Source organism: Leptidea sinapis, chromosome 2 (genome assembly GCF_905404315.1).
Source record: "Leptidea sinapis chromosome 2, ilLepSina1.1, whole genome shotgun sequence".
Taxonomy (NCBI): Eukaryota; Metazoa; Arthropoda; class Insecta; order Lepidoptera; family Pieridae; genus Leptidea; species Leptidea sinapis.
This window is the reverse complement of record NC_066266.1, coordinates 27,453,349-27,463,017: the sequence shown is the minus strand read 5'-3', so window position 1 is coordinate 27,463,017 and position 9,669 is coordinate 27,453,349.

Genomic DNA, 9,669 nt, shown 5'->3' with positions numbered 1-9,669 from the left:
TAGCTGCGTCTCGTAACGGTGTCGCGAGTCCAGATATTTTACCTCATCTAAAAATACGCGTACCGTGCTAAAAGAAGTTTTCACTTGAAAAATACTACCCTATTAAACTATACATGTATCAAATCAAGTAAATGAAATAATGAATATTATAAATTAAAATAGAACAACAAGTATGTATTTCAGGTAATTTCACGACGCTCACACACTGATTACTTCGCTGCATGGTAACAATACCACGCGCTTGGGATCTACTGACTCACTCTCTTTCTCTCTCCTACTTTTTTCCTTTGTGTATCTTTCTCTCTCTCTCCCTCTTGCATTGGAATATTGGACGCTACTCGTTGCTAACGTTCGCGCTGGCCTGTAACAGCGCTGTACTACGCGCACGCGTTCGAGTGCCACGCATTCACTCTCGCTCTGTCTCTTTCTATTCCCCCTCCCCAGGAGCGTTGAACGTTTAACGCAACAGTGTTTTCATACGCTCTCCATGGCAGCGTTAAACATTTAACGCAACCTGATTGGAAGTCGCGTTAGAAGTTTCACTTCAAAAAATATGCATAAACTTTTATTTACAGTTAATATTTTGAGTAAATTATAGCTTGGATATCAATCTGTTATTTGATAAAGTATTGATACATACATACATAGAGGAAGACACAAAGGTATGTATGTATATACTGTAGTCAATATGAATCTAAAATCTATTCATAGTACTTATATTTTTATTTAAAAAGTAAATCAGCTTATGTTACTTTCACTCAAATCCTAAACATTTTTTCTGTTAAACTTATCCTTTCAAATCCTTCAAGTATTCCACTTTCAAGTAAGCCACTCATTCTTGGTCATTGCCCCGAGTTCGGAGATGTGCTGCGTGGGAATGTATAATTCCGAAAACTTGTTATTGCAGTGATTAAGTACTGGAGCCACTTTGCAAATCTTTCGTGCACAACCATGAACCGAACTATCTATGTCGCTCACAAAGTGCAGGAACTTTGTTATCAAGGTAAATGTATTGCGGTTCATTATTTGCGTGAATCTCGGCATCTCTATTACGCTCCTCTCCCAATAATCCTGAAGTCTGACACGAGGAGTGAGAGACATAAAAATAAACACGGCAAACAATTGATACAATACCTGTATCGTCACATCCGACCACTGCTCCAAATACTTTGGAACAGCCGCACTATTCGCGGGACCAGTGTATTGTTCAATATGCTGCCTTGCATATTTATTTGTCTCCGCCGCTATGAGACCCATAACGTCCTCGTCCCAAATTTTGAGAAATATCTCGGTAGGGTCATTTGAACTGAATGCTGGACCAGGATTTCGTGGGTATGTTTCCTTTTGTCCGGTAAAACTAGAAAAGTCATCAGTCCAGTTGAAAACCATACTAACTTTCGGTACCAGGTCATTTTGCCCCCCCATCTCATTCACGTCCTCTGTCACTATCTCCTTAGCCTCAACAGTCATGCTTTCATCACCTTCCACTACAACACACCCACATTACCTTCCGCTCTCTCTTGCATATCGTAGCTGCCCCAATCACCCAATAGCAACGCCATTTTCTCACCTTGAAGAGGCAGCGAGCGACGAGCCTTCAAAATTCGGCGGCCGCGAGTGGACGAGGTCATTATCTGAGGACGCTTCTCTTGCACCCCAGATGTCTGAAAATGGAACGTAATGGATGTAAGCAGGTAAGACATATTAATCAACAGAATTCAACAAGCAATGTAAGTGAAAAATTCATTTCGAGAGTAGTGCCAAGAAACTCAGAGGTAAACTTTTCAATATTTTTTACAGCTTTTCACAAATGCTTCCAAATACATTATAATAATGCAAAGTGATGCAATAAAAAAATACTCAAACGTAATGAAATATAAATATTGTATTATTTATATTATTTATTTAGATATTTACAACTACAAAAAGAGTTTTCCAATGATCATTGTATGTACATGTATGTATCATTTCTTGTACCAGCGCAGTTCACACAGTTTGAACAATAGATTGGTTTCGACTTATCGCTGTCGGCACGTTTGCGATACCCTTAAAGAGATAAGAATATTGGCAAAACTAAAATCTAAACACATAACCTTTCACAGAAATGGTCTATGGTTTTCTTGAAACATAAAATAAAATAAACATTGTTGAAGAAATGCAGAAAGGCACGTGCAAGCTGTTTTAATTATGTTTTCTCATTATTTTACTGAAATTATAATACCTCGTTTTGCCATAAATACTGAAAATAAAAATTCTATTGCAAATAACATTAATGACTTTTACTTGCAAATAACATTATTCACTTTTACAGTGTGTTAGTTTAATACATAAATATAAAACAATTTAAAATATAAAAAGCTTATTCGAAGTGGTCTCCATTCGCTGCAATACAGTCCTTTAAACGTTGAGGCCAGAGAGCCTACCATCAACTTTTAATAAGCGATGCGAATCCGATGCAGTTCAGTTTAGGTATCTTAACTGAATCACTAAAATTCGTACCATAAAGTGCCTTTTACTGAATGGCGTTTGGATCGCTTATGAAGAATGAACGAAATAAAATTGCGTTTCGAAACCTAAAATGATATGATTTTAGCGGTTTTTTTGCGTAGAAAATAATAAAAATACATTTTAAAATTGCGCAATTGCGTCAAATTATAAACCATTAAGCAACTTTTTGTACTTATTAAATAATAGTAATATAAATATATATAGTTCTTTGTATTACAAATTAAATGTTTGCTTCGGTATTTTCGTAAAAATAACGAGTTATGAACGCACCTCCATTGATGTTTGATTTGACAGGACCACAGAGAACATTTTTTTTTAATTCGTTCTTGCGAACAGGCTTATAGCCCGGACCCTTACTGCCTTTAGTATTTTCATTTTCGGTATTTATTTTCAGTATTTTATTTTACCATAAAAGTCCAATAAATTATTCTCATGTAATCTTTCATCAATAAAATTTTCCTTTTCTGTACGTTTTAACTATTTTTTTAAAGTTATTAACAACACGATTCACTTTCCTGTAAGGAAGTAGCAACTTTTTTCGAATCGCTCACTTTGACAAATAAGCTATCCAGTTTAGGTTGAAATAAAACCTCATGGTACGAATGAATGTACGAACTAAATCAGTTTGCGATTCAATTAACATCATTTTTGACATTCAATTGACATCATTGCGATTTAATCAGTTGATTTGACGTCAACCTAAATTAGATAGCTCTAATCACATCGTGGTACGAAATAGCAAAGCAGTTCATTTTAAGTTGTCAATTGAATCGCAAGGGGCTTCACTACCTTCTCAAGAATAGTAGTATCTTGATACACTTCTGCCGATGTTTTGATACGTTTTTCACAAAAGTATGGCTCAGTTACTCCTTCATAGCTAATACCCCACCAAACCATCACTGAACTCGGATAGTGCCCAAATTGCACTCTGTCGACTAATTGGGAAGTGTCCTTAGAGCTTTGAGCATAAATACGGTCATATTGTTTGTTAAAATGTTGCTCAATTATTAAAATATTCTCATCTGTAAACAAATGTTTTCTGTGACCTCCCTTTGCGTACCGCTTGAGTAGTTATTTCGATGTTCACCACCCTGTTCTTTTTAAATTATTATAAAATACGCGATATGATTCTATGTGCTATCTTCGTCTCCGGATGCTTTTAAGATCCGGATTTCTTCGAATTCTTTCCCTTACTGCTTTGACCACCTTTTTCGTACGAAAACTACGTTGACGGCCAGATCTTTTACTGTCACAAACAGAGGTCTCATTGTACCTAACAGCCGGTACACAAACATTTTACTAAAAACCAAACGTAGGGTTTTAAAAATTGCATAATGCTCCATACCTACTTTATGTAATGCAATCACAGCGATTCGGTTCTTTTTATCACCCCACTCCAATTTAATATCAGAAAATATTGTACAATGTATTGGCGCCAAAATGAGAAAAATCTATGAACAATCATTATTATTATTATTCTTTATTTATTTATTGGAAAACAAACAGCTTAAGTTATATACACATTGTAACACATAATTTATATTACACAAGCCAATAAAGTTTCCACTTAAATATAAACAAAGTAGGAGTGAATATAATACAAAATATAACGATTTTATATACAATTAAACATAAGGCGAAAAAAGTACACAAAAATACAAATGAAACAAAATTTATCAAATTTATTGGTTGGACATATTTTAAGAATGTTTAAGATATTCTTTAATTTTTTTAGTAAAAGTTGGATAGCTGCTATGAAAAATGTCTAAGTGACTATAATTATTATTATAAGTGTTGCATCTCTTATAATAAAACAATTGCTAGTATAATTAGTTCTACGAACAGGGATAAAGAATGTATCTATAGAACGTGTATAATGTTTTGGACAGTTAAGTTTAATGTTACTTAAAATACGATTGGAATCAATTAAGTCATGTAATATTTTGAAAAGGAAAACTTGATCTCTGTATTCTCTACGCTGTTGTAAAGATAGGTAATTAAATTTAGGAGTATTACAATTTTGAAACTTATAATTTAATCTTTTAATAAATTTATTTTGTACACTTTCTATAGCATCTATATATTTTGTATAACGTGGGTTCCAAGCAGTCGAGGCATATTCTAAATATGGTCTGACATAAGCATTATATAAAAGATTAAAAGTATGAATATTTTTGAAGTCATTTCCCTGTCTGAATATAAAACCAAGCATTTTATAAGCTTTTGCTGTCATATTGTCTATATGATTTTCAAATAAGAGAGCCGAATCTAGCGTTACCCCAAGGTCTTTTATTTCTGACACCCTTTTAAGGGGTTTATTGTTTATTTTATATTTGAAGAAAATTGGCATTTTTTTCCTCGAAAATGTTATCATACAGCATTTGTCAACATTGAGGTATAAGTCATTAGCGGAACAATAGTTTCCTAACTCAATTAAATCGCTTTGTAGGTCAACACAGTCCTGTTTTTCTTTTTTTTATTTTAAATATTTTGGTGTCATCCGCATAAAGTAAAATATTAGAATTTTGAAAAGATTGCAAAACATCATTAATAAATATGTTAAATAACAATGAGCCAAGGTGAGAGCCCTGAGGAACGCCCGATGTAACAGGGACAAAACTAGAAATAAATCCTTTAACAGCTACCGCTTGTGTTCTGTTACGGAGATACGACTCCAGCCATCTTAGAAGATCTCCTTGAATACCGATACGCTCAAGTTTAAATAATAGTCGAGCATGCGAAATTTTATCGAACGCCTTTGAATAGTCTGTATAAATTGTGTCTACCTGGAATCCATTGTTTAAGGCATCCATTACTTCATCTAGAAATTCGCAAAGATTAGTTTCCGTCGAGCGTTTATTTACAAATCCATGTTGCTGTGGAATAATTAGTGGTCGTAATAAAGGAAATAAAGTGTCATAGATAATTTTTTCAAATAATTTTGGGATGACCGATATCTTTGAAATCCCACGATAGTTTTTAATATTATGTCTGTCACCACTTTTAAAAATGGGAACAATTAAAGACATTTTCCATATTGATGGTAAACTACCTGAATGTAATGATTTCCTAAAGAGTATATCTAAAGGTATTGAAATTTGTCTACTACATGCCTTCAGTAAAATTGGGTGTAAATGATCGGGACCACTTCCTTTGGTTGGGTCAAGTTTTAACAAGTACTTTTCTACCTTTTCACGTGTAATGTCTATTGTTCTCGCAAAAGTTTGAGTATAGCTTAATGGTAAGTTATCATGGCTAAATCTAGTATTAGAATCGGCTGTAAAAACGGAGCTAAAGAATGTGTTAAACATATTAGCTATCATTTGACCGTCTGATCCAGTATCATCATCATAGTACATACAGTCTGGAATGCAATTACTACCTCGCTTAGATTTTACAAATGCCTAGAATTTTTTAGAATTGTTATAAATATTATTTTCGGCCTTATTAATAAATAAATCATAGCATTCTGCTTCTAAACGTTTTGTTTCACGGCGTAATTCCGAGAACCTAGCATAATCACTAGATCTTCCGTATATTTTCCATTTTTTATGAGCTTTCAGTTTTTTCTTAATTAACTTTATTAAAGATCTAGAGTACCACGACGGAAACTTATCATTTTCATGCACTAGTTTTGTAGGGACAATTCGATCTATAATATGGTTAAGTATAAAATAAAATTTTCCTACGGCACATGTGATATCTTCTGATGAGAGCTCTTCAACCCAGTCAATTTTTGATAATTCATCATTAACTGCATTGTAGTCGGCGTTGTGATAACAACGAACAACACGAGTCGGTGCTCGTAAGTACATGTTATTTTTTTCACTCTCAACCTTCACCACTAAGGATGGATGATGACCGTCTTCTGGCAATGCTTATGGTTTTGTTCTATTGACTACAAAAAAAGTATTAGATAAAACAAGATCTAATAGTCTATTATTATTGTTGTAAATATTATTATACTGCTTAAATCCTGTAAATGTCATAAATGCAAATAGCTGATTAACTAAATTATTATAAGAAGTGTTTACAATGGTAATATGTCCTCCGGGAACATGCAGCCATGTTGCATCGTTAACATTGAAGTCTCCTAATACTATGAATTTATCATTTGGGAATTTAATTACTAGATCAGATAAATATTCAAAAAAAGCTTGAGAGTTACTTTGTTGTGTGTTTTGTGGAAAATAACAGCAGAAAACCCTTAACTTTTTTCGGGTTGTATACTTTTCCAAAAGTAGGTCCAGAGAAGTAATGTCCGCATCAGGCAAACATGGAGGCACGTAAGAGTGACGCATGTCTACAGTAACACAACCACGACGTACAGCAATCAGTGTAACCCCACCCATAGTCACTCCTAGACGCTTGTAATCACGATCATTTCAGTATACACTATATCGCGAGTCAAAAAATTCTTCATTGAAAAATCCTTGTTCCAACCATGTTTCGCTCAAACAAACTATATCATAATTCATATTCAAAAGATTCAAATAAAATTGTTTTGTTTTGGTGCGTAATCCCCTAACGTTTTGGTAAAATATAGTTAGAGCCATACTAAGTTAGAAGAAGCATTAATAAATAGTAATCATAAGTAATAATTCGATCCAAAATTTGTTCAAACAGTTTTCTACAAAATAAGTTTAAAAACATACACCACAAAATTGTATAGCAATAAATAAAAGCACTTATAATAAATAATAAAATAACTAGCTTATAGAAACATTCCCTCGTAGAACCAACCACATTATAAAGCTTGCAAAAACAGCAACTACAATTAAAACTATAATATCTATAAATAATTTTAAAAGTCATTAATATCAAAGCAAAGACAAACATGTATGAGTTTAGTATGGTAGCACTTATGTGATTTTCTTTAAACATTCACTAGAACTTATATGAATAACCGGTGAGCTGCTAGTTTTCCGAACCATGATCGTACAGTTACGGACCCAGCAATACATGAAGCCTTTCTGCTTTGCTCTTCGTCTAGCCTCATTTAGAAGAGATTTATTATAGGTTGATAGGTGATCATTAGCATATATTGGAGTATTAACACCGGCATATCCAAGGTCGGAAGCTTTTAAATTTTTTATTTTCCTTAGTGATGAAAGAAAGTCATCCTTTTTATATCGTGCCTGCATTTTTAATATAATTGGGCGGGGTTTATTTTCTACCGAGTCATTCTTAATTGCCACTCTGGTCACGAAATCTATGTCCGTATCTGGATTTAAGCAGTAACCACTTTTTGACGCTAAACTTTTAACAATTTGAATTAAGTTTTCGCTTTTTTTGTGTGGGATGCCGTTAATCTGAATATTCGAGCGCCGAACCCACTGGTCGTTTCTTAAGGTGCCTTCTGATAGTTCATTAATTTTTTGCTTTAAATCATATATATAAATAAATAAATCATATATCATATAAAATAACAGATTCCAAATTCAAACGTATTGATTAATTTTGTTTATTTTGAATTGTAACAGTATGTATGGCCAGACTCAGCATATTTATTTTCTGTGCCGGATAATTTGTCAATTGATTATATATTTACCAAAATTTGGCCAACAAAACTAACACAAATATCGTTGGGTATATTCTACAAGACGCACTCATAACATTCATTCACTGCATATCAATGATATGTTGGACACCTCCAACATACAGGACAGGACTGGTGATGCCGTATATAGGCGCCATGAAGGTCTCTCTCGGGAAATCGTCGATCAGTGCCGGAAGAAACTTGTGTCTTCTGTCGAGTCCTCTCGTGAGAAGGACGCGGAATGTGGTAAGTTGAACCTTGACCAATTTAACCCCCAGAAGACTCAAGTTTGCGCGTTTATTACTAAAAAAACCCGCATTTGTCGTATAACCGCTCTTCGACAACACTTCCCATAAAGCCTCACCTAGTATCTAATACTGGGTCTCGAAATCTCGAGCGATTGCCAATCCCACGCCAACTGGAGGGCAAAGCCAAATTGGCTTCGTAGAAACAGAGCCGGCCCAAATGCTAGAGCTCTACAAAGCGCAGGTCCAGCCACACATGGAGAAGTCGGCGCACCCCAGTATCAGCTCGATCCATTTGACTGCGTGCAAAGCAGAGCAGCTCGAATTATCAGGAACAAAGTGCTCTATGAACGGCTGGATCACTTGGCGTTGCGTAGAGACGTCTCTTCTTTGTCTTCTACCGCATTTATTACGGGCAGTGTTCCGAAGAGCTGTGCAACCTGATCCCTGCCGCCGAATTCCACCTTCGCACGACACGCCACAAGTTAGGATATCATACCCACTATCTGGATGTGTGGCGGTCCTCCACAGTGCGGTTTTCAAGGAGCTCTCTTCCACGTACTACAAAGCTGTGTAATGAGCTTCTCTGTGCGGTATTTCCGGGTCGATACGACATGGGTACCTCAAAAAAGCGCTCCTTCCGTAAGCTTCCTTAAACTTCCTCTGGTGTTGAACCCGTACGCTCGTTTGTTCTCCTTTTCCATAAAAAAAAATGACAGCCTGCCTTTTCAATTCTTTTCTTTTTCAAGTCGGAATAATTACACCATTGGTATAATTAAATATTTTCTTAGTCTGGCCATAAATTTACAATTAAGAAATAAACAAAATATTACATTAGAATTTGGAATCTGCCATTTTTATATGATTGTTCATTGAATTTTCTCATTTTCGCGCCAATACATTGTTCAATATTTTGCGATATTAAAATGAAGTGGGGTGATAAAGAGAACTGAATGTGATTGCACTACACAAAGTAGATATGGAGCCAAACGCAATTATTAAAACTCTTACTTCAGTAAAATGTTTGTGTACCCGGCTATTAATACAATGAACACTCCTCTGATTGTGACAGAAAAAGATCTGGCCGTCCACGTAGTGTTCATACGAAAAAGGTTGTGAAAGCTACTGATAATACTAACATACTTTTAAGTCATACTACAAACTAACTATAATCCTAGTAACTTAATAATTAATTTTCACATTGACTTTCATTTGTACTAATTAGTTATAAAACACTTACTTTAAATTATTATTATTAATCAATGCTGTGCATTTCTCTTATAGGTGTGCATATTAGAATTGTAAATAATGTTAAGTTTATATTTGTAAATGTATTAATATGTATTCTGTTGAAGAACTTCATAAATAAATAAATAA